The following is a 25566-nucleotide window of genomic DNA, read 5'->3' as shown; positions in this document are numbered from 1 at the left end:
ACATTGAATAAAAATAGAATTTCAGTTAAAAACTACAAAATTAGGAAAATAAGGTTATTATGTAATGGAAAAGGGTCAACTTATCAAGAGGATGTAATAATTGTAAATAGATAGCATTCAGTGTGGGAGCACCTAACCTATAAAGCAAATATTAATAGATCTGAAGAGACACTGTAATACCCTAATACAAAGAGACTTCAACAACCTGATTTCAGTATAGACAGATCATCTGCACAGTAAGGAAACACTAAATTTTACCTACACTTTAAACTAATGGACTTAACACACACATACAGAACAATCCATTCAAGAGCAGCAGAACACATGTAGAATAATCTCCAGGACTGATCACATGTTGGAACACAAAACAAGTCTTAATGAAGTTAGGGAGAATGAAATTATTTTAAGAGCTTTTTATGATCACAATTGTAGGAAATAAGATGTCAACAACAAGAGAAATATCAAAACATTCACAAATATGTGAAAATAAAATGGCATAACTCTGAGCAACCAGAAAACAAAAAGGAAACTAAAAGACATTTTTAAAACATGCAAATGTGGAAACACAGCATACCAAATATATATGGTATATAGCAAGAGGAGTTTTTTTTTTTTTTTATTGTAAACAAATGGGATACATGTTGTTTCTCTGTTTGTACATGGCGTAAAGGCATACCATTTGTGTAATCATAAATTTACAAGGGTGATGATGTTTGATTCATTCTGTTATTTTTTCCCTTCCCCCCACCCCTCTATACAGTCCTTCCTTCCTCCATTCTTGCCCCCCTCCCTAACCCTAACTCTAACCCTAACACTAACCCCTCCCACTCCCCATTATGTGTCATCATCCACTTATTAACGATGGTCAAGAGGTATAAGAAAATACACTCAATCATCAGAGAAATGCAAATTAAAGTTATAAAGAAATATCATCACTTCACACCTGTGAGAATGGCTATTATCAAAAAGATGAAACATAACAAGTGTTGGAGAAATGTGGAGAATAGAAAACATTTACACACTGTTGGTGGGATTGTAAGCAAGTCCTTATGGAAAATTATGTAGAGATTCCATAAAATGTTAAAAGCAAAAATTTTATATGTAAGTTAATATATAAAAACATATTAAAAATACATGATAAAATAAAACCACTAGAGAGTATATGTAAAAAAGAAATGAAATTCATGTGCCAAAGAGATATTTCTACTCTCTTGTTCATTGCAGCACTTTTCCCAGTAGCCAAGATATTGGCTTAAGTCTCCATCAATGAATGAATGGACAAAATATATGTAGAAGAGAAACTAGGTCATTAATGCTAATATAGATCAGAATGGAGAACACTATGTTAAATGAAATAAGCCAAGCATGTGTATTATTACACATGATCTTTCTTGTATGTAAATTCTTTAAAAAGTTAATCTCATAGAAGCCGAAAATAAAATGATAGTTATCAAGGCCTAGAACCAGCAGGGCTTGGGGGCAGGCACAGGATAATATTGATCAAAGGATACGAAACTTCAGTTAGATGTTAAAAAAGCATTTAAGAGTTCCGCTGTGCATAATGGGATTATACTTAATATTATATTATTAAAAACATCACCAAGAAAGTGTTCTCACTACAAAATGTAAATGTGAAATAGTGCATATGTTTATTAGCTTAATTGAGTTATTCCACAATGTATACATACTTCAAGACTTCATGTTGCATACAAAAATGTATGTAATTATTATCAATTAAAAATTAATTAAAAATTAATCTTCTTAAATATTATCCTTTAACTTTCCTCTGGGTAACTATTTAATTTTTAAGAATCCTTGATAATATTATCATTATTTTAGATTTAAATTATATTATTGAAAACATACATAGTGTCATGCATATACTGTGTTCACGTATTTCTTCATGTTTCAAGAAACAACTTAAAAACTACAGTTTTTCCAAGTTCTGAGGAAAAATATAATGAAAAGTAGTAGCTTCTGTTCCTGGAGAGTTCAAGCACTGAATGATAGAATGGAAAACCATGATTTTTATGAACATTATTAACTAGACATTCTCCCATGCTGTTGATACACCATGAGGTGGTTCAAAGTGTCCAGGTTGTCTTCAGATTATTTGTGCTTTTCACTCTCACCTTCAATTAGAGCAGAACTGCAAAGTTGTGGGAATTGGGAGGTTAAAAGGGGGATGCGAAGCAAAAGAATTACTTGCATTATTTTACTTTTTAGGACAGGAATATCAAGCCCAGGAGAAGAAGGCTCTCTGCCTGCTGGGCCAATTCTATTGTATAAGAATGTCAGTGGCTTCCTCGGTCATAGGATTTTGAAGACAGAGAGAACTCCCCCTTTTTCTTCTCTAAATATATCCTTTATTCATGTAGTTCAAAATACATGTAAAAAGGACTTACTTTTTGCCAGGGTCTTTGCCTGGTATGAGCTACAAAGATGGGGAAGAGTTCCCTTCTGCCTTTAGATAGTCTACAGTATAGTGAAGTATACAAAAAATGAGATATTCTTAGGATTCGAAGTGAAAAAATTGCAAAGCCGAACAACAAACAAACAAAGCAAAAACACCTACGGAGCACAGACAGAAATATTTGTCTGCTCTTTGATGTCAAAGAAGACTTCTTGAATGCATGGTGATTGCTGAACTGAAGATCCCCTAGATATCATGTAGGTGAACAAGAGTGGAGAAGAGAAAGAAAATACATGAAAATGGTGGACAAAAGGGAGTGGTAAGAGGCAGTGAGTTCACATCCCAACTTGGCTTTCCCAGTTGTTAGTGGTTTGACCTTGGGCAATGACTTACCTTTGAATCTCAGTTTCCTCATCTAGAAAATACAGAGAAATAATATAGGTAAAGTGCTGGCATTGATAACAAGTGTCAGAAACCTGTCAGCCAGTTTAAATATAAAGGGAAACATCATGGAAGTTAATTGGGATATAGCATAGAGCATGAGAACTTTATGAAATAAAGGGATGTGACTAAGTGTGATGGCAATCAGAGAGTCAGATACCATTAGGATGCTGCTGCTTCTCATGCTTCTTTACATTTACACTTATGCATTATCCTTCCATTTCATTGGCTACCAGATTTTCGCTCTTCTTAGATGACCTTGTAAGCTCATGGCCCACAAATGATGGAGGAAGGAGATGGGAAGCAAACCTTGGATCAGCAAGCTTTCCTTTATCCTGCAGTGAAGTCAATCCATTAGGCATGGGAGGGCTCATTTTCTGTGTATGGAGATGGTCCCTGGGTTACAGAAGTCTGGGTTTTATAGTTTACAATGAGGGTGAATTAATCATTGGAGACTGAGGACATGGAGTTCAGACAGTCAGGGACCTAGTTGTGCAAGTTAAAATTTTAACTCAGGAAGGCAGTTGTAAAAAGTTTGAAACTCATTGTCACTGGGAAAAGCTCACAACTTGGTGTTTACTGCTTTTCTTCCTTCCTCTGGGACCCACTGTTACCTAGAACTTCACTATTTGCTTTTCTCCTTGCAGGACTCATCTGCAATGGGGAGGGGTAAAAGTCCTGGACCCATTGTTTCAGTATTTGCCTCCTTCCTTCAAGATCCAATGGGGTTGGGAAGGGGTTAATATTTGCTTTTGGTGGAGATGCTGGGGATAAACCTGGGAAGGGATGAAAGTTTGCTTTTTCCCTCAGGGTCCATTGTTACTGGGAAAGGTTGTACTGAGAGGGGTTTAATGTTTGACTAATTTCCCCTCCTTCCTCCTGAGCCACACTGCCCCTCTGTTTTTCTTGAGGAGCTGTCATGAAAGTATATTATTTTCCATAATCCTTCAGCCTTGGCCTCCCAAGACCTTGCCTTCTAGGTTTTAGATCTTTGACTAGTAGTTTCTCACTCAAAGAGAGTAACTTCTTCAGTTATAGTTCCAAACACCAGCCTATGTCACCATCTGTGACTGAGGATGAGGTCATAATGTACTTACATGATGGCTCCTGGTATGGCTGATGGTGGAAGTAGAGGTTCTATTCAGGGAAGACAGTTGGACAGGCACTCCAGTTCATCGTACTTTATAATAATTACATTCTGTTAGTGCTGCTACCTACCATGCACAAAGCACCAGATGCAATATCCAATTAAATGTTTAACAGTGAAGAAGTTATTACTATTATCCTTTCCAATTGATGAAGAAATGAAGAAACTCAGTCACAGTAAAGGGGTCACTTTCACAAGCATCATACTGTTAATAAAATGAGAATTCAAGATACCAAACTAGGTTTGCCTGCTTAGAGTTTGTTATGGTTTAGATGTGGTGTCCCCCAAAAGCTCACATGTGAGACAATGAAAAAATGTTTGGAGGAGAAATGATTGGGTTAAAGCCTTTATATAATCAGTGGATTAATCCCTGATGTGATTAACTGAGTGGTAACTGGAGACAGGTGGGGTGTGACTGGAGGAAGTGGTTCAGTGGGGACGGCTATGAGGTATGTATTTGTATCTGGTGAGTGGAGTCTCTCTCTGCTTCCCTCTGCCACACTCCGCCTAGAAGTACAGCCTCTCCTTGAGGACCCAGGATTGGAGTCAGTCACTTATGCACTAAGACCTCTGAAACCGTGAGCCCATAAATAAACTTTTCCTTCTCTATAATTGTTCTGGTTGGTTTCTTTTAGTCGCAGCAGTGAAAACTCTGACTAAAACAGAGTTTGAGCTTTTGGCTATTATGGATTTAATTTAATTAATGCCTTTTAAAAAAAGTCACAGGCCAGATTTCTACTTCCTTTCTCTGAATTCAAGAGTCCTGAACCCTAGTGAGATGGTGAGCAGTTTCATTCTTTTCTCTCTAGTGTTTAGAGGGATAGAGGTGGCAAGCAATTCTTCCCTGAACAGGAAAACCAGAGCTGAACTCAAAGACAGGAATTCTTTAGATGTTGTAGGTCACACAACTTTGATGTAATTCTCCTTTCCATGCCTGTATTACCTTCCTTTTTCCAACAGAGCATAAAATATCACATCTTTCATGCTAAAAAGTGGCTTTCACATATGGATGCTGGTTTTTCATAACCTTTGGTGGTTTTAGTCATCACAACCTATAGATCTCAGTAGAAATTAAAAGAAAACAGTTCTATGATCCTAAAAATGGATGTGGAGAGATTCTGATAGTGTTTTTTAAAAAGACAGACACATTCAGGGCCTGTAAGTTGATCATAGATTAAAGGATGGACCAAGACTGAGTTGATTCAAGGTTTTCCAATCAGTGTTTCTCAATAATTTATTGGACTGCTCAGTTATTTTCTTTGATAGTCTGAACAAATTGTAATATCCACCTCAGCATTCTTCTTCAAATATGCAGAATGCTGAAGAGGAAAGAAGATGTATGGCTATATATTGTTGCACAAGTATTCATTTATACATTAGTCTATTAATTTATTTATTCAGCAAATAGTTACTGAGGTAGAGATAAATATGATTGAGGAGGGAATACAATAGTGGCTTAATTTAAAATTCTGAGTAGGCAAAATAGCAAGATTTGTTTAAAACTTATCATAGGTACAATGGTGTCTGTTGTAAATCCAAGTACTTGAATATAACATAGAACATTTGGAAATAGAAATGTGCTTCTATTTCCAAAAGTATTAAAACCACTTCTTCCATTGTCTTCTTAATGCACTATTCTCGTTCTTGCCCATAATATCACAATGGTTTCAAGACTTTGATTTCATGGTGCATTGTTTCTCTAAGTTCTTTGCTTGGTTCCAGAGGGTGAGATACATCCTGGAGTTTGGAATATAAAAGGCACATAAGCTGGAAGGTACACATCATTCAGAATTGCCTCCCTTCAACCAAAATTAGAAACGTTCCATTTTAAATGTTACCTAACATACTAACCAGGAAGAGCCTTAAGCCTCAGGCATGACATGTAATTAATGTGAGAGGTTTGCATTGCCCCAGCCCTGAACTCTAAGGGGATAGGAAACAAGTCGTTCTTCTAAAACTCATCTCCCTCATATACAGGTTGAAAAATAAAAAAAAAAAAAATCATTCCTGTCACAGGTAATCATAAAAAGAAGTAGACTTAGTAAGGCACTAGTTCAGTGTAAGTTTCAATGCTTCATTTGTACAAATTTACTCCAAAGTCAGTATTTAATTTTATATTTTTAGTTTTGTATTTCTTTTAAAAAAGGGCTTCCCTAATTAGATTCAAACCTCATATTATCTATATGTCGTGATTCTAGTTACAGAGATTAAGTGACACATGTTAATACAAAGCTTCAGCAAAGTGCCTAATTCAGAGATGAGAGAGAGAGAGAGAGAGAGAGAGAGAGAGAGAGAGATTTAGAAAAATAATCGAATCACATAATCGTGAAGGTTGGTAAAATCTTTAGAGTAGGCCATCATTCTGGAAACACACAGAAGAACTGGTATTCCAGTCTCTTTTTCAGTGTACATATTTAAATTTAAATATACATATGCCTAACAAAATGATTACTACAGTTCAGAAAATTAACATATCAATTTCTTTATATAGCTACCTTTGGGGAATGTGTGTGTGTTTCCATACAGTAAGATCACCTAAAATCTACTCTCTTAGCAGATTTCCAGTATACAATAGAACATTATTAACTGTAGTCACCAAGTGGTTCATTAGATGTTTAGACTTACTCATTCTATGTAAGTATAATCTCTTACCTTTTAACACTTATCTTCCCATTTCTCTCCATCCTTGACCTCATTGTTGATTTTTATATATTAAACCGTTTTTAATATTCCATATAAAAGTGAAGTCATGCAGAATTATCCGCATTGTCTAAGAATTGTCTGACTTACTTCACTTAGTGTAATATACTCTAGTTTCAGGCTTACTGTCATTAATGTTAGGATCTCCTTCTTTTTAAGCACTGAATAATGTTCTAATATATGTATTAGAATATTTGTGTATTCTAATATTATTAGAATTTTTGAGTAAATGGATTATAAAGTGAATGCCTACCATACTTAATCTGTATATCATTGTGGCATGCATACATAACATTATATAGCAAAATGTATAAGCACGTTGTATGTTATATATAGATATAATATGCATATAACAATTTCTTAGCCACTCATTCATCAATGGATACTTGTTTCCATGTTTTGGCTATTATGAATAACAGTGCAGTGAACATGGGAATGCTGATTTCATTTATTTTGGGTATATATATATAGAAGAAAGCAGGGTCATATGGTAATTGTTTTTAATTTTTTAGGAATTGGGATATTTTTTTCTGTAGTGAATGTTTCAGTTTACATTCCCACAGTCTATGCTATTGTTTTTTCCATACCCTCACCAACACTTGCTAACTCTTGTCCTTTTAAGAATAGCTATTCTAACAAGAGGTGGTATCTCATTGTGATTTTGATTTATTTCTCTGATAATTATTGATGCCAAGTACCTTTTAACCATATTAAATCACAAAAAAAAACCCTGATTGACCAGTGCAATTTTGTGAAAAGAGAACAAAACTGGAGACATCACCCTTACTAATTTCAAATTAGATTTCAACATTATGGTAATCAAAAAATATAATAATGGCATAAAAGCAGTAATATATCAGTGTAGTAGAATGGAAAACTTAGAAATAAACTCAAGCACATAAAGTTAACTAATCTTTGACAAAATTGCCAAGAGTAGAAAGAATGATCTTTTCAACAAATGGTGTTTGGAGAATGGGATATTTATAACACAATGAAATTGGGCTTCTAACTTACACCATACACAAAATCTTCTTAAAATGGATTGAAGACCTAAATGCAGGACTTTAAACCTAACACTTTCAGAGAAAAACATTTGGAAAAGTTCTTTGACATTGGACTTGCTAACTATGTTTTGGGTATTACACCAAAATTTCAGGTAACAAAATCAGAAAAAACAAAAATAAAAACAAAATAATAAGAAGGAACACATCAAAGTGAAAACCTTCTGTATATCAGAGAAAACAACCAATAAACTGAAAAGACAGCCTGATGATTTGTAGAAAATATTTTCAAGGAATATGCCTGATAAGGGATTCAAGATTGAAAATATCTAAGAAGCTTACACAACAAAGGATCTGAATAGACTAAAAAAAAAAAAAAACAGACATAAAATGGCCAACACATTTACGAAAAGATGTTGTGGTCTTCAGCCTGAAACTTTCAGTTTTGAAAATTCAGGTGTGACTTCTGTGTTACAATCTTGAGGCAAAATTCCTCTAGTAAACCTCATCTTTTATTTGAATGATTCAACTGATTGAGTGAGGTTTACTCACATTATACAAGTCCTTTACTTAAAGTCAACTGGTTGTAAATGCTAAATCACATCTACAAAATACCTTTACAGTAATATCCAAAATGGTGTTCAACCAAATAATTGGGCACTGTGGTTTTGGCCAGTTGACAAATTATCTACCACACAGAGTAAGCACTTAACAAAGCAAAGCTTGTACTATGCCAAGTCCTAATTATTTTTCATTCCTTTCTTCCTTTTGTTGCCTTATTGTAACTCCAGTTTCTAGAATAGTCTCTGGAATTTGAAATTTTCTTTAACAACTTTTGCAAAAATGAATGCAAAAAATTCAAGAATGAATTAAAATGTAATCATGAGGACTGGGGTTGTAGCTCAGTGGAAGAGTACTTGCCTCCCATGTGTGAGGCACTGAGTTCCATTCTTAGCACCACATATAAATAAATAGAATAAAGGTCCATTGACAACTGAAAAATATTTTTTTAAAAATGTAATTATGAAAGATCTAACAAATGACTGACAAATGTATCCTACAAAATGGCAAGCATAGTTAAATGCAATGAGTTCGGCCAAATGGCACATTAGCTAATACCAAATGGAATCTGGTGTATATTTTATGTTTTTGTCTTGGACCATGAGCCTGGGTGTTAACATACGGTTGTGAAGTAAAGGGTAGAGTTTCAGAAATGAGTGATTAATACTATAATCTATGCATAATTATTTTACTTGCTCAGGGCAGAAAAGGCCTTAGGATATCCAATATTTATAACTTCTTAATTAATATTTCCTGGTTGTTGCTAAAATGGGTGGATTTAGGTTAAATACCAAAAGAGATAGGTTCCTTTTAATCTGGAGAGTTTACAAAGGAAGGTAGAATTTAGTCACATATCCTTATCTTTACCTTTCTCACTTTTTTCTATGTTCCAAAATGTCCATGCAGTTTTCATCTTTCTCTCACTCTCTTTTGTCTTTTAATTCAAAGAGTATTCATTCTTCATAAGCAATTTGCAGAGTGGGAGGTGGCAGGCAAAAGAATTATGTCCTAAAATTCAATAAGCACTCTTCTTTTATTCATGGGTTGGCTTGCCTGCAGAGGGATAAGGCAAATAGATTAAAACAAACCCACTTTCCTTCCCTTCCATGATCCTCTTGCAGTCTCTGCTAACACCAGGAATGAAATTATTCCACTTTCCTATGTTCTTAATAAATCAAGCTTCTCTGGAGGTCAAAGATGATAGAGGTGTTTGTGTGCATCTCAGTCACAATCTCTATTCAGTTCTTTGCTTTGAAATGTTTCTTCCTGGAAACGTGTATCCTTACCAAAATGTCAATTACATTTGCTCCTTCAGTACTATCAGACAAGATTCCTTGCCCCCCTCTTGTGAGTGCTTTGTGTATCTGACTTATAATTTACACAGATCAGACACTGGCTCAATCTAAGTCTCTGAAGTGTGAAGCCTCACTACTGACCGCAATTAAAGCAATCTCCACTTGCATGAGCCAAGTCGACCCTCCCAATACACTTTTCATTATTTGAATGGGATGTGGTTAAGTCACACACACAACAAGTGGAGAAATTATGATCGCAACAAGATATGTGTTATCTGACACTTGTGGAATAGTAGAAAAAAAAATCAGACTTACTAAACACTGATAAATTATTTTTCAGTTGGTATAAATCTTAAAGATAACATAGTTCAACTTCTCATTTTATAAATGAAATAATTCACAGGTTCATGCCATTGAATGTTACTGAAACCTTGACTTTAAATTCTTGTGGGTCACCCTATATTTGCTTGGCATGTGCTAATCAATGAGGACCCAGATCATAGAGCTAATGGGGGCTTTTGTTTGTGGTAACAGACCCTAAACCAAAAAAATTAAAAATTTCAAATGCACATTAAAAGTTAAGCACATTGAGTACTATGCAATAAAAATGCAAAGGTATTAGTAAATATGTAATAAAAGGACCTCAAATTTTGATGGTGGAAGGAAGCAGAGGTCTCCCCAAGGAGTGACTCTGAGCATAAGCCTAGAAGGATTAATATGGGTTATTAAGATGAAATCTCACTGTCCTTCAATTTCCTCATATGTAATATCAGGGAATTGGACTAAAACTTCCTTCCAGCTCAAAAATTGAATTGTTCACCAAATTCAGAGATAGGGGATATAAGTTTGACTGGAAAACAGATGTGGCCATTATTCAGGAAGTTCCTGGTTTTTACATTCATGTGGATGGTTTATTATGTAGTTTGGTAAGAAAGGATATTTAAAACTGGTATTGGGGCACCTGATCTTTTTTCAATATGTTCAATTCAAATTCTCTACCTTGGGCTAAGCTCTCATGGGATTTTCATTGTATCTTTTAATCAAAATCTTAAGCAAAAACTATATAATGGCTCCAGATTTCTCTTTTGATATACACAGAGGGACTAAAGAAGTTATTTCTTCTCCATATACAATCATCTATTTAATAGAAAATATGTTTCAAATTAGGCATCAATTGCATGAATGAGTGCAGTGTCAATGTTCTATGTCACCCTTTAAGACTATTGAAAATGAGAAATATGCATATTATGTATTTACGTTCAACTCTGTATTCAATCTTTTTACAAATATTAGTATCTCAATTCCCATCTGAATGAAACCCTCCAGTTTTAAATTGCAGTTCATTTTAAGGAAAAAATGTAGGGGTAACAGTTGCTTTAGTAGCTAGTCATGGGATGTGAGCACAGTAATTCTGGAACTATGCCAGAGTGGAAGTTGGGATGTCTTTTAATGAGGCTGGAGCTGCTGCTTCCAAAAATGAGAAAGGATTTTTTTGAGTCAAATAATGACTTCAATCTCAGCATTTCTTCCACATATATTTCTTGATATTTGATACTTTCTACAGGTTGTCTTATAAAAGGAATTACTGTGAAATAAACATGTAGGAAAAATGAGAAATGGACGTTCATGCTGGCTTTAAATGCTCAACTCCTCTACTGTGTTGGGCTGACAGATCTGACTCCATGAGAATGTTATAGCCAGACTCTAAGGGAAATGACTAAACAGACTCCATTTTGCTCTGGGACTCCATGTTATGTAGGAAATAAGCTTCTCCCATGGGAACACCCCGCCTCTGTGCCCATCATCAGTTACTTGATGTGACATGTTTAATAATATACAATGGCAACTCCTATGTAGTAAAGAATTGCTCTCTTTTGATTCCTATTGCTCCTACACAATGTACCATGTGAACAATGATTGTGTGGATGTTGCTAACCATTCTTTACTTTGTACCTAGTTAAGGGTCATTTTGACCCACTTCCCCCTCTGTTGATCATCTCATGACGTTAATGTGTAATTTCAAATCATAGCAACAGACACTTATGATTAATGTGATTTTGGTATAAGAACCCCTACAACCCTGTAGTCGGGGCTGTTCTCCCAATAGCCATTTTTGGAGGCATTGTGTGAGACAGTCAGCTGGCCGGCTTAATAAAGACTCTCAAATTTGGACTTCTCAGTGGTGATCCATCTGTTCTTAAGTTGCACCCCATAACACTACACTCAACACCATGATACCCAGGATTGTGATTTTATGGCAGACATAAAGGTCATGCTTTCTGCTAAAATCTATCTAGTTCATATGATGTAATCCAATATATAAATATTTCATGGCATTGCACATACACAGCATAGTAAAATCCCATCAAGGCTTCCCCAAATAAGAGAGTCTTCTTTTTTATTTTTTGAAGTAGTGGGGTAGAACCCAGAACCTCACACATGCTGGGCAAGTGCTCTACCACTGAGCTGCATTTGCAGACTAATGCCTAATCTTTTTGCATTTATTCTTCAGAGTGTTTTTTTAAAAACATTTTTAAATGTTGATAGATCTTTATTTTATTCATTTATTTAAGTGTGGTGCTGAGAATTGAACCCAGTGCTTCACACATGCCAGGCAAGTACCCTTCCACTGAGCCACAACCCCAGTCCCCTTCAGAGTATTTTAAGTTCAAAATCTTCACAAACAAATATTAACCTTGATATTTACTTTTTCCAGCAATATCTGTTCTTATAATAAATTAAGCATATAGTGATTTTGAGGGAGGATAGAAGGAAAAAAAGTAGATAGGACATATGAAGAAAGGACAAGGAAATATAATTTTAATTCAGAAGTTCCACATACTTTTCCAGTTATGTCACTCACTAAGCTTATGTCCTTTTCCAGGCCTATTACTCCCCAAATTCCTGGGAAATCTGTTAGTCTATTTGAGCGCTGTTAACCCCTGATGAAAGAATACGCAAAGAAACATATGATAAGTTAAGGATTCTATGATTTAGGGGATGTCCCAGCCCCCTCTATTGATCATATAATGAAGAACATGACAGCTTGAGGATCCTGAGACTGATCAGATTCATCTTGAGATCACCAGATCGACATCATTCCTACACAACTTTCCATACCCACCCCTCACCAGGTTTCCAGAACTGGAAACCCCTGGAACACAGCTGTCACTCTCAAGGCCACCCATGTTCTCCCTTTTGTGCATATTCCTTGCTTTACTCCCAAAGGGATCTCTCTTGAGATGGCCCCGATTCTCCTTTGAATATGTACCAACTTTCCTAAATAAATCTGTGTATACCTTTGGAGCATGTTGAATTTCTTTTCCCTCATGTAGTGCCAAGGATGTTGAGGGTCCTGAGTTGAGTTCCCCTTTCTCTCTGGGAACACCTTGGACCCATCTTTGCTTCTGTGACTGGTGTGCCTGCACATACTCATGAATTGTCAAAGTTAAGGATTAGAACTCAGGAAATGCTGAGACCAGGCAAACTTGACTGCTAATTATTGGTCATTCACAGTTGGCCAAGAGCCATCTGGCTTCCTATTACAGCAGATTGGTCATATATTTGTGATGGCAAAGGGGAATTAAGAACTTGTCAAAGCTTTGCCTGTTCAATCCTTCTACCCTGCACACTCCACAAAAGAAGGTGGGGAGTGACCCAGGAAAGAAGAAGCCCACTAGAACCTGGGAGCAGTGTCCCCATCCAAGGCAACAGAGACTAAAGCCAAAACTCTTCCTAATTACTGATGTCTTAAATCCAGGGACAGGTTATAAAATTTGAGTCTCTATGCATGAAATTTGGCACAGAACAACCTTAATATCGATGACACATTTGTCAAAGTCAGTGCAGCAGGATGGCAGTGTCAGTCGATAAAGAAGTTCAGAAAATTACAGAATAATAACTCTACAGACCATTCCATAATAAGACTTTTCCCCCGCTAGGTTTAGAAATGCTATTAGATCAATATTTGGCATAACAGGAGTATTGCCACTATATAATAAGCTCCCTGGCATTTAACATCCTGTAAAGACTTCTTAATTAATTGATGTTAGAGCATACACATAACAAACACTGGGGGCCTCTGATGTTCCCAGTTATCACAATATCAAAATTGTTTTGTCAGGAAAACTTTACTTTTAGCAGCATTTTCATGTATTCCATGATATCATGGTTCTTTATATTTTTGAATTTTTTCAGTTGTAAGTGGATGCAATATCTTTTATTGTGTATTTATTTTTATATGGTGCTGAGGAAGATTGAACCTGGTGTCTCACACATATGAGGCACGTGATCTGTCCCTGAGCTACAGCCCCTGTATTATGGTTCTTTGGTACCATTTCTGATATACTCTCTTAAACCTATTATTTGTTTAACCAAAACACTCTATGCAGAAATCAAACTGAGTTTATCAGACTTTGGGCAAAAAAAGTTAGTTTTCCAAACTACTGAGTCATTAATTAATTTGTTGACAGACATTATTGGGTACTTAATATATCCCAGGCCAGATAGATACTGAAATTTAAAGACAAATAGATGCAATTTCACATAATTTCACATTTAATAATAGAAAGAGGCAAGCTACCAAAACAAGAGACTGAAACGTCCATGTTTGCAGTATATGCAGGATATTTCAGAAGTCTGTGGGGGTAAGGGGTGTTGGTTCTTTCCACCCACTGTGACAGTCTTATTAGGAGAAGATTAAACTGAGAACATTTTCATAGAAATGATGAAGGGTATTTAGAACAGAGAGAAAAACATATGCAACCTCTATTAATCATGGTCCATGAATAACTCATGAATTCTGGAGGGTATAGGATGCTGGTGAGAAGAGATGAGGTTGAAGAGGTAAGTTAGGGACAGATTAAATAATTCTTATATTCCAAGAAAATGATTTTTGGGGTATGTGTGCACATATGGAAAAAGTTAAAAATGTTTCTGATCATCTAAATTTAATTTTAAAATTAATATTTTATTAGCAGGAATTTGCATATTATTATCCAGTTCTTTCTGCCCTTCATTACATTTTTAAAAATTTCCTCTTAGAATCCTGAAAAAGCAAGCATGATGGGAAGTATGGAATAAAAACATGACCTTAGGTATCAGATGAACTTGAGTTTGAGTTTCATCTCCTTTATTTCTTAGTCCTATAACCTTCAGAAAAATCATTAAATATTTCAAATTGCAGTACAGAGGTGTTATGAGTTTTAAATAAAACAATACGTAGAAAGCTTTCACATGATGGTTTGCAATGTGTTTTAATTGTTAATTATGCATTTTCACATGTGCATCTTTTATTCTGAAATACACTTTTTATTAGAAATAGCAGGACGGGTACCTATTTGCAGTACAGGAATAATAAACTTGGCACTAGGCTTATGACTTAAGATCAATTTTGATTTAGGACCAGTGACAAAAAAATAGTACCTACAATTTAGGACTACCACAACACATTTCCATACCTCTCTCTCCAACAGCTACATTGTCCAATATCCTCATAACAGTATGAACATGTAAAATCATCTCCCAAGTGGGGTCTCATTGTCACTTGCTGTCTCAGAATAGCACTGAATTTGCATCAAAACTAGTGCTCATTACTATTTTCTTGGAAATTCAATGTTAAGAAGACTTCAGAATATGTAATCCTTTCCAGCTTTGATATTTACATTTTGATGGGAGCATAACATCACTTAGATCTTGTTAGATCAGTCAACTCTGGCTAGCTTTGTGTGTGTGTGTATGTGTGTGTGTGTGTGTGTGTGTGTGTGTGTGTGTGAGAGAGAGAAAGAGAGAGAGAGAGAGAGAGACAGAGACAGAGACAGAGACAGAGACAGTGAGAAGAGAGGAGGATCGAGACACAGAGACACACGGGAATTTTCTTAGGACATAATTTATGCATCAAATAATTGAGCCATTTAAAGTGCATAATTTCATGATTTGTATTACATTCATAGAATTGCACAACTATCACTCCCAATCAATTTTAGAATCTGGTTAACTTTTTAAAAGGAGAAAATATTGGAAGGAATTTATAAATACAAAAAAAAAAAAAAAATGGTCAGAAGTTTGAAGAGCCAGGGTTGGAACTAGGAAAGATTCAAAACAAGTCTACAAGGCATAATGATGACCTCAAAGCTAGAAGACCCTATTCAGACATCACTGATTCAATGATGGTTTCCAGTGTACTTTTATGACCTAAGATTCAGTGTCCTGGAAGGAACCGTCTAGTAGGCTTTCATATCCATTTGACTACACTGAGGCTTCAAGTGTGGGAAGCAAGAAATAATTTTACCATACCATACAGACTACACCCAACAGAGGGGGAAGTTGTTCTACAAAAATCAATTAAGATACTATTAGGGTAAGACTAGGTCCTGAGACCCAAATGATAAATGTTTACTCTCAAATTATTGTATAATAATAAAAAGAACAAATCAAACAAAAACAAACAAAAAATTTAACCTGTAAAGTAATGGTAAAATTTTAGAGTAAGAGGGATATTTGAATTTTCTTGGGGAATAGCACACATCTTTGTACTGAAAAGTTGACTACCTGATTTCCAACTCTTCCAAGAGGATCTAGTTATCCACAAAGCCACAACAGGCATCACAGACTTTGGCCAATGTGAAATTCTCTTCCTTTTTAATTTTCATCCCAAGCCCTGTTGAAATTACTGCACACTGGCAAAATCCCAAGATAATGCAACATGTTTGGGAAGACTGCTTCACCATTCGAAGAACAGAAAGAGGCAATAATCCTAAAGATCCTTTCTTGTCACAAGAGATTTCCAACTACCTTCCATGATTATTGTAAAATATATACCCAGCAGGGTAGAAGTTGGCTTTAAGTACTTTTGAGGTCCTTTCAACTCAGATTTTATGATTTCTTAACTTTTTAGTTCCTTATTTTGTGTACAGAAAACTCTCCAAGGAGTCACCACACAACTAACTTGGGAAAAGAATCCTTAAATGTACAATGGCAGTACAGTACAAAGGAAAGTTTTCAAGAATGATCAAATGAACCTTCTAATACTTAAATCTCAGTTTCCATAATTAGAATGCAGGAAATACATTGGGGTAAAAATTAGTTTGATTTCCTTCCAAATGAGTGAACACAAGGTTCCTGAGATTTTGACACTTTCCTTCAAATCATTTGTTTTGGCATCTGTGAAGATCTCCTAGATTCTCTTAGAAATGTGGTCATAAATAAACCTAAAAGCCCAAAGCAAAGTTTAAACCAGACCCTTAAAGTCAACTAAGAGTATGTTTACTTTCATCTTATGTATTCATTTATTCTCAGACTTTTCCCAAAGATATTTGAGATAGCCTCATGAAAATGCAGGCACAACAGTAAGATGATGTGATAGTAAGAATTATGCAAACAGAAACAGGTCTGGAAGGTGCCAAGAACATATGTTGGAGAAAAGACAGCCTTTTTAAACAAATGGTGCTTGGGAAACTGGATGGCCATATGTAGGAGAATAAAAATAGATCCCTCTCTTTCACCCTGCACAAAAGACAACTCGAAATGGATCAAACACTAGGGAATTAGACCAGAAACTTTGAAATTACCGGAAGAAAATAGAGAGTCAACATTATCGATATGTATGAACAGGTACTGAATTCCTTAATAAGACTCCTGAAGTTCAAGAAATAGAACCAAGAATCTGTAAATGAGATGGCATCCAATTAAAATCTTCTGCACAACAAATCATCAAGAATATGAAGAGAGAGCCTATAGAATAGGAGAAAGTCTTTGCCAGTTATTCTTCTGACAGGCAGTTGATATACAGAAGATATAAAGAACACAAAAAACTTATCAAAAAATTAATAACTAGGGAAATGAACTAAAACAACATTTCTCCAAAAGAGAAATGCAAATGGCCAACAAATGTATTAAAAAGTATTCAATATCCTTAGCAATCAGAGAAAATCAAAACTACACTGACATTTCATCTCACATCAGTTAGAATAGCAATTATCAAGAACCCAAAACAATATTTCTGGTGAGAATGTGGGGAGAAAGGAACACTGTACATTATTGGTGGGACTGCAAATTAGTTCAACCACTGTGGAAATCAGTATGGTGATTCCTCAAAAGACTAGAATTGACACCATTATATGACTCAGCTATTCTACTCCTTGGCATTTATCCAAAGGAACTTAAATCAGCATACTATAGCAATACCTGAATTCTAATGTTTATAGCAGCACAATTCACAAAAGTATAGTTATGGAACAAGCCTATGTGTCTGTCAACAGATGAAGGGATACAGTAAATGTGACATATATTCACAACAGAAATTTCTTCAGCCATAAATAGAATGAAATCATTTTATTTGTTAGTAAGTGGATGAACTCAGGAACATCTTGCTAAGTGAAATAAGCAAGACTCAAAGTCAAGAATCAAATGTTTTCTCTCATAGGTCGAAGCTAAAGAGAAACAAGGAATTTTAGAAAGTGGATCTCCTAAAAATAGAAGGGAAAATAGTAGAACAAAGGAAGGGAATTGAGGGAGAGGGATGAAGATGGGGGAAAGAACTGCAGAATGACCTAATTATGCTAAGTGCATGTAAAAACATACCATGATGAACCCCACTTTTTATGCATAAGGATAATTCACTAACTAAAATATAAGTAAATATAAGGAAGACCAGTAGAGTAGAGGAAGGAAGTCAGGGAGAGAAAAAAAAGACAGGGAAAGGGAAAGTACTGGTAGATGAAATGGAGCAAATTATCTGGTGTATATACATGACTATGTCATAAGGAGTCCCACTATTGTGTATCATTATAGTGCACTTTTAAAAAATTTAAAAACCTGTCTTTATGTTAAATATTCATTACACAGGCATGTGGCATAAATAACAGTAACCTTCCACTGCTTCAGTCAGTTCTACTAGTGGCCTGACAGAAATGAAAAGAAAAACTTACCATTTAAGGACAATTGGCATGGGTAGACCATGAGTTTCAGGCTTGTCTTGATGAAATATGAGTGTAAACTGTCCTGAGCAGGCAGGTCTGGCACTGTTTGGTTGGTGACTACAGAATCTCACTAAGGTATGCTCTTTCTTGATCACCCACCAAACTCTGAGCCCTCTGTTAAAATTAGTTATCCTGTGCCACATCTTTTTGGGCCCTTCTTTTCTAATAGAGTAGCTGACAAATTATTAAAATTCATTCCTGATATTTTTATGGGTTCTCTTAACATTATCCCTTCCCTCCCTAAGGATATGTCCTTATTTACCAAGAGCCCAGCAGAAGATTGTACTTAAATAACAAAGTCAGAGTTACACTGGCCTTTTGGCTATGAGCCCAGTATTTGGCTATGCAGCACCTACTCTAATAGTGGAACAATGGCTGTTACGTATGGTAACCAAATTTGGGGGCAAGCAGAACTATATGGTATTCCTTATAATCATTCATATAGTCACTAATTATTAAGTAACTTATGAGTCAGACACTGAACTGGGTACTGGAGGTATAAAATCAACAGAAATTTGAAACTTGGCATTGAAGTGCTCACAGATTAACAGTGAAAGTAGGAGCTATACTATGCCTCAGAATAATCTGATAAGTACATAACTGAGGCACATATGGTGACATAGAGGAAATCCTTAAGTCTGCCTATGATGATAGAGGTTTCAGGGGAGATAGAAAGCATCAACATTTTTAAAAAAGAGTCAGAGTCCCGCAAAGTACACAGGACTTCTACAGAAAAAAGAGTCACTCAAACTAATGATTTATTTGGGAAGCCACATTTGTGGGTCATTGTATAAATGGCCAGAATTGGAGTCAGGCTTCCTGGACTTATACCCAAATGCTTATTAATCGTAGATGATAAGTAAAATTGTTTAACTCTTCAAGTCTCATTGATTTGTAAAATAGGAAGGAGACTATTATAGGAAGGAGGATATTATAGTAATAATACCAAATGGATTTGTTGAGAGAATTATAAAAATGCCCAGCTCAGAAAAAAATTAAATATGTGCTAGCTGTTGTAGTCTCACAGTGTCCAAGCATAGGAGGTAGGAAAGGCAGTGTTGGGATTCAAAGCTTCAATGGGTTAACAGGGTCCAGGCAACATGGGCCTGCAAAACTGTGCTAAAATACTTGACCATCCACCCTGAGTGGGGAATGCTTGTGGATTTTCAATTAGAGTTATATGGTCAACTATTCCACCATTTACAAAGGAGAGATTTATGGAAAATCAGATCAGAATCCAGAGCACACATTTACTCTTGTGAATGCACAGAATGTGCTTGGTAGGGTCCTGCACAACCTCCAGCTCCATTTAATCTTTTCAATGTTGTAAACAGAAGTCTCCAGGTAAATGGCATAATATGTGCTTTAAAAATTAGGTTCGAAAGAACATAGGGTCCAAGAACTTTAGATGAGATGAAAGAATATGTGAAATGGGTAATGTGACCCAGGCCATGTATCATCCTTAATTACTGAACTTATAAAAAGTAGGTTTTGGAACTGTTTCAAGTTGCTGGCAAAATGCATACCTAAAAAAAAAAAAAAATCATTAGAGCATGCAGTACATTTTCCTGGCTACTGATAAAATATGTTTTCTCTCATTAAAGCCTTATTAATAAACACTTAAGCATTAATACCCCATTATTAATGGACTTACTCTTTTCTTTTTCTTTTGATTTCTCTAATAACTGGCAAGTCATAATTTTGGAGTTTAAAATTTCACTTACATATGAAATATGTTAAATATTGTGTGCAATATGAATTATTCTATAAAATGGGGTCATGCTGTACATTCTATTTTTAAAACTCCTTTCTCTTTACTTAATACTGCACTATAAGCACTTTCCTGCATGATTGAATATTCTACCTTCAATTTTAATGAATGCATGCTGCAACACAATGTCTCTAACTCTTGTGCTTTTATGTGAATTCTAAAATTCTGTTAGAAAATAATGTAAAAAGCAATAGCATCATATGTAATCTTCACCCAAATCTATGATCCCACCACCAAGAAAATTCTCAGCAAAGAGTTCTCAAGCATCAAAAGGCACTGATTTAATTTTACCCATTGATCAGTCCTGGGCTTAGGATGAGCCTTCTTCAGAAATTAGGAGTCTTCTGTGTAATGGTGCAGGGCTCTTGGCCTGCTTGGCAACAGCCAGGTTCTCCCTCATATGGCAGGAACAGAGCAGAGCCCCATCAGGATGAAGTAGAAGTGTGTGCATGAGATGACAGGCCATTTCCTGCTGTTCTGGGTCTGGGTGTAGGACCTCAGAGAAGGAGGTTTTGAAGGATTCCACTTTGAACACAATCTGACATGGGAGCCAGACCTCTCATCACACACTGATTTCCATTTGAAACTAATAACTGTTCTTCCATTTGAAATTCTGTAACCAGATAACTAAAACAAAATGAAAGTCTTCATCCTTAATGAAGGTTTATGATACTAAAATGTTCTTGATATTCCCTAACACGATTGTGGTTTCAATGGAAACTCATTTTTGTTTCCTTTGTTAGAGCATAAATAATTAAAGAAATATTTCTTTTCCCAATCAAAGGCAAATGCTAGGATAGCTGAGGGGGAAAGGACAAATGATCTTAGTGATCCAGAGCTCTTCTATTTAAATCTTCACACTTAGATAAAAATATATTAAATTGCAATCTGTTCAAACGTGCTTTTTATAGCAATATAATTATAAACTGTATGATATACATATATTATAATCTATGTATAATTTTATTGCTATACAATGTCACTTATACATTATTTATGAAAGGCATCAGACTTGTTGACACAATAAAATAAAACAAAACATGCTTTTGACGTTTTTACTGTTATATAAAATAATCTTGTCACTGTCAAAGGAAAAAGAAAAAGAAATTCACCTGTAATAACCCCATCCTGAGACAACCACTTTTCCCACTTCCTTCTTATATACATTAAATTTAAAAATAATAGGATGAGATTAATCACTATTTAATCTTTTTCACTTAGCCATGAATCATTTAAAAAAATCTTTCAGCGAATTATGGATTTTTTCATTTTAAAGATACATAGTATCTCACTATTTTCTTCAATCAATTCTCTTTTTGCATGTTAGCTTGATTTTTAAAAATTACAGAATTTGTGGCTATAAGAATATTTCTAGCTGTACTTTGTTTTAATCTATAATTATTTCTTGAAAAACTTGCCTCCGGGAAGAGTGAACCAATTTACCCACTCACTGTCCATTCAGGAGACAGGTAGTCATACAATTAGTGGTTTTTATCTAGCGAAACTGAAACCTCTAAACGTCAAGATGGTTCCAGTGCTAGTGTCTGTAAATTACGGTTGGAGTTGAACCCTTGCGCCTTCCTTTTAGTTGATTCTGTAGCATTTGCTTGGAGCAGAAAGATCAGATTCAGGTGAAAATTTGGCCCAGGAGGAGGTAGGGAGAACATTTGGAATATACTGGTAGGGTTTATCTATCTATCTATCTATCTATCTATCTATCTATCTATCTATCTATCTATCTATCTATCTATCTATTTACTTATTTATTTTTAAAATCTATTTCTTTCTTCAGGAAGCAGTCAGTTGCTCAAAGAACAATAGTTAGGAAACCAAGCCCTCAGAGGACCGCATTAACTTGTGCAGTAACAAGTTCAGGGCCGCTCAGTGTCTCAGCTGTTCAATAATAAGGTTGAGGGGGAGGGGGAGGGAGGTTGCTATGGCGATGCCTGGCCGCACGTGCCAAGGAGGGGAGGGCAGCGCGGAGGTGACCTTCTGCTGTGCTAAATGAAGACGTGGAGGTCGCCCCGCCTTGCCCTTGGGAAGTGCTCCAAATTCCGGGGTGTCCCGGATGCTGCCTGGAAGCCGGCGACGCCGGTGCCGCGGGCTCCGGGAGCATTGGGCCCCTTGGGGAGGGCGCTCTGCCCTTGGCACCGAGCAGCCCCCAGTGGCCTAGGTGGCAGTCATTTCAGCGCATCTCTGGTCCCTGGATCCAGCCTCAGTGGGTCGCGACCAGTGCAGGGTCTGAATGAAGCGGCGCGCTCCGCAGGCTCGCCCACGCGCACCAATGGCTTTCCTGACGCCCAGGCAGCTTCTCACCAGGCAGGGTTGGTTTCGATCGTTGTTTGGTGCTGCGAAAGGATCTGGAAATTGAATTCCCGGCTCTGAGATGCTATTGCACATCTCCTTGTGGCTGCTCGTGAGCGAGAGAAGAGAAGCCACAGATGTGATTCAAAAGTGCAGGCTGCTGTCTTGACGCGCTTGGCAAAAGGCCTTTAATTTCGCATTTCATTTGCATTTTGCCGCAGTAATTTTGAGGACACAGCAGATGCGGACTTGCCTAGAATTAAGACTGATAATTCACACTTTCTTAAGGATGCCAAGCACATACTAACAAATCCCTGGAGTCTGTACCCAAAAGAAAATACGCAGGCAGCGGATGTCTTTACATTTTACTCTCTGCTGTGGGGAGATGGAAAGCAGCCTAAGTTGTAGTGTGCTGTATTAAACTGGGTCACATTGCTTGCTTTATTTTATTTTATTTTGCCTGATGGATGGGATGACACCATGGCATTTTCTTGATCTGCAGAGCATTTTTGTATCTGTACATGACTACATAGCTGACCAGAACTGGTCTGATTTCTTGACAACTGGAAGTAGTGACATGTGTAATTATATTGATGTAATTGAATGTTAATCTTTTGGGGGACAAGAACTAAGGCGGAAAAGGTTATTAAAGACAGTGATGATGTGGGTTGGAGGTATAAAAAAGATGACAAAGCAAAAACATTTCTATTACCTTCACACTAGGAGCAAAGCTCATTTATAATTCTCATAGTTAAGAACTAAAAAAAAAAAAAAATCATCAAAATCATCTTGGTTAGCAATGGCTTTTGCAGATAGAAATTTGAAGAGGTCAAAAATTAGTTTCTCAAGGTCATGAAGACATAGGACTAGATCTGCTTTTCTAGTGTGACAACACTAAATCAGGAAAACAGAATGAGGGATTAACAACACTACTAATTGAATGGTTCTCAAACTTTTGATACCAGATCATTTTTTATTCTTTAACAAGTATTGAAAACTCTACAGGGCTTTTGTTTTTATGAGTTACATCTATCAATATTTATCTTACTAGAATTTAAATATAAAAATAAAAATAAGTATGAATCACTAAAAATAGCACCCAATTATTAATGCCACACAATTTTATGTGTAAGAAGAAAATAGAGGAGAGACATAGTTATAAAGTATTCAAAATTGCTTTAGTATCTGTCTTGTAGTTAGACTCACTCTTATCTCTGCTTCTATACTTAATGTTTTCAATGTGTTGTTCTGAATGACATATATGAAGAAATTAAGCCTCTCCCCACAAAAATCTGTGGACCTGGTAGACTACAGGAAAGGGTTTGAGAACTCTGGGAATGTGGTGTGTGGCTCTGTTACCTGAGATTTTTTTAAATTAACAAACTGACTAGGGGCAAAAAAAAATCTTCCTATTTGTAGAACTTGCCAATTTCTCTGGTGGAAATACACTGACATAACTGTTAATTCAAAGTTGGGAAGAGCTGAGCTGTAGCAAGCCAGTAAACAATATTTCTGCCATACAATATAGTAGATTAAATAAACTTAAAAACATAATAGAAAATGTAGCAAAATAATTAAGAAATGATGGGTTTTGAGCTTTTATTACCTATGTTTTAAGATAATTTGCTTAATTTTGTTTTTATGATTTAATTTTAATAGAGGATATATTTAACACATGGCTTAAAAAAATCCTTAAAAAATTGCAAATTGACCTTGTGATGTGGTGCAAGTTCCTCTAGTACACCAATCCTCCAGGAGTTCTTAGATTGTAATTTGAGAACTAGTGAACAGTGATTCTCCCTTATTGAAGGAGGACACATGCAAGACCCTCAGTCAATGCCTGAAACCGCAGTTACTATTAAAAATTATATATACTAAATTTTTTTTCTATGCATATATAATTTAATTTATAAACTTTGTGAATGAGGCATGGCAAGAAATTAACAATAACTAACAAAACAATTCTATCAATAGACTGTAATGAATGTTATGTTGATGCAGCCTCTCTGACCTTTCTCTCCCTTCCTCCTGACCTTTCTCTCCCTTCCTCCCTAAGATGCCTTAGTGTACTATCCTCATTTTCTTTTGATGATGATACAAGGCCTACATGATCAGATGAAGTTACATGAATGACATAGACAATGTGACATAGAGTTAGGCTAATACATAAAGGTAACTCAAATGCATGCTGTGCTATAGCAAATTTGGTAACCGAGACAGTCACTGAGTTATTAATGAATGGGTAGCATTTACAGTGTGGATGCACTGAGCAAAGGGATGATGCACATCCTGCGCAGGATGGAGTGGACAGCATGAAATTTCATCATGCCACTGAGAATGAAAACTTATACTCATTTCTGGAATTTATCATTTAATAATTCAGACAGCAGTTGACTACATGTATCTGAAATCATGGAGAGTAAAACCAGTGTATTAAATTAATGCAACACGTATTACAAAGCATTTAATCTGTGCTAGTGTCTGGATGTTACATGGATTGAAATCCAGAAATATAATGAGTAACAATGATGGGAGGAAAAATTAATTGGCAAATGTGATAATTAGTGTTGTGTCCATTCAGACTGCTGTAACAAAATAACCATAAACTGGGTGACTTTAAACAAACACTCATTTCTCATGATTCTGGAAACTGAGAAGTTCAAAGTCGGGGTGCCAGTAGATTTAGTGTCTGGTGAGGACCTATGTCCTGGCTCCTTCTTTTTGGTTATCATGTGGTGGGTGGTGCAGGCGTTTAGCTCTCAAGGACTTCTTTCATAGGGATACTAATCCTACTAATGAGGGTTCTGCCCTCATGACCTGATTACCTCCCAGCACACCCACTTCATAATATCGTTGGGTGTTTTTATTTTAACAAAAGAATTTGTGGAGACAGGTGCAAACATTTAGATCATAGCAATTAGAATAGTTTTAAACTTTCAATTATTGACTTAATTA

This window comes from Sciurus vulgaris (genome assembly GCF_902686455.1).
Source record: "Sciurus vulgaris genome assembly, chromosome: 11".
NCBI classification, from domain to species: domain Eukaryota; kingdom Metazoa; phylum Chordata; class Mammalia; order Rodentia; family Sciuridae; genus Sciurus; species Sciurus vulgaris.
This window is presented reverse-complemented; position numbering follows the sequence as displayed.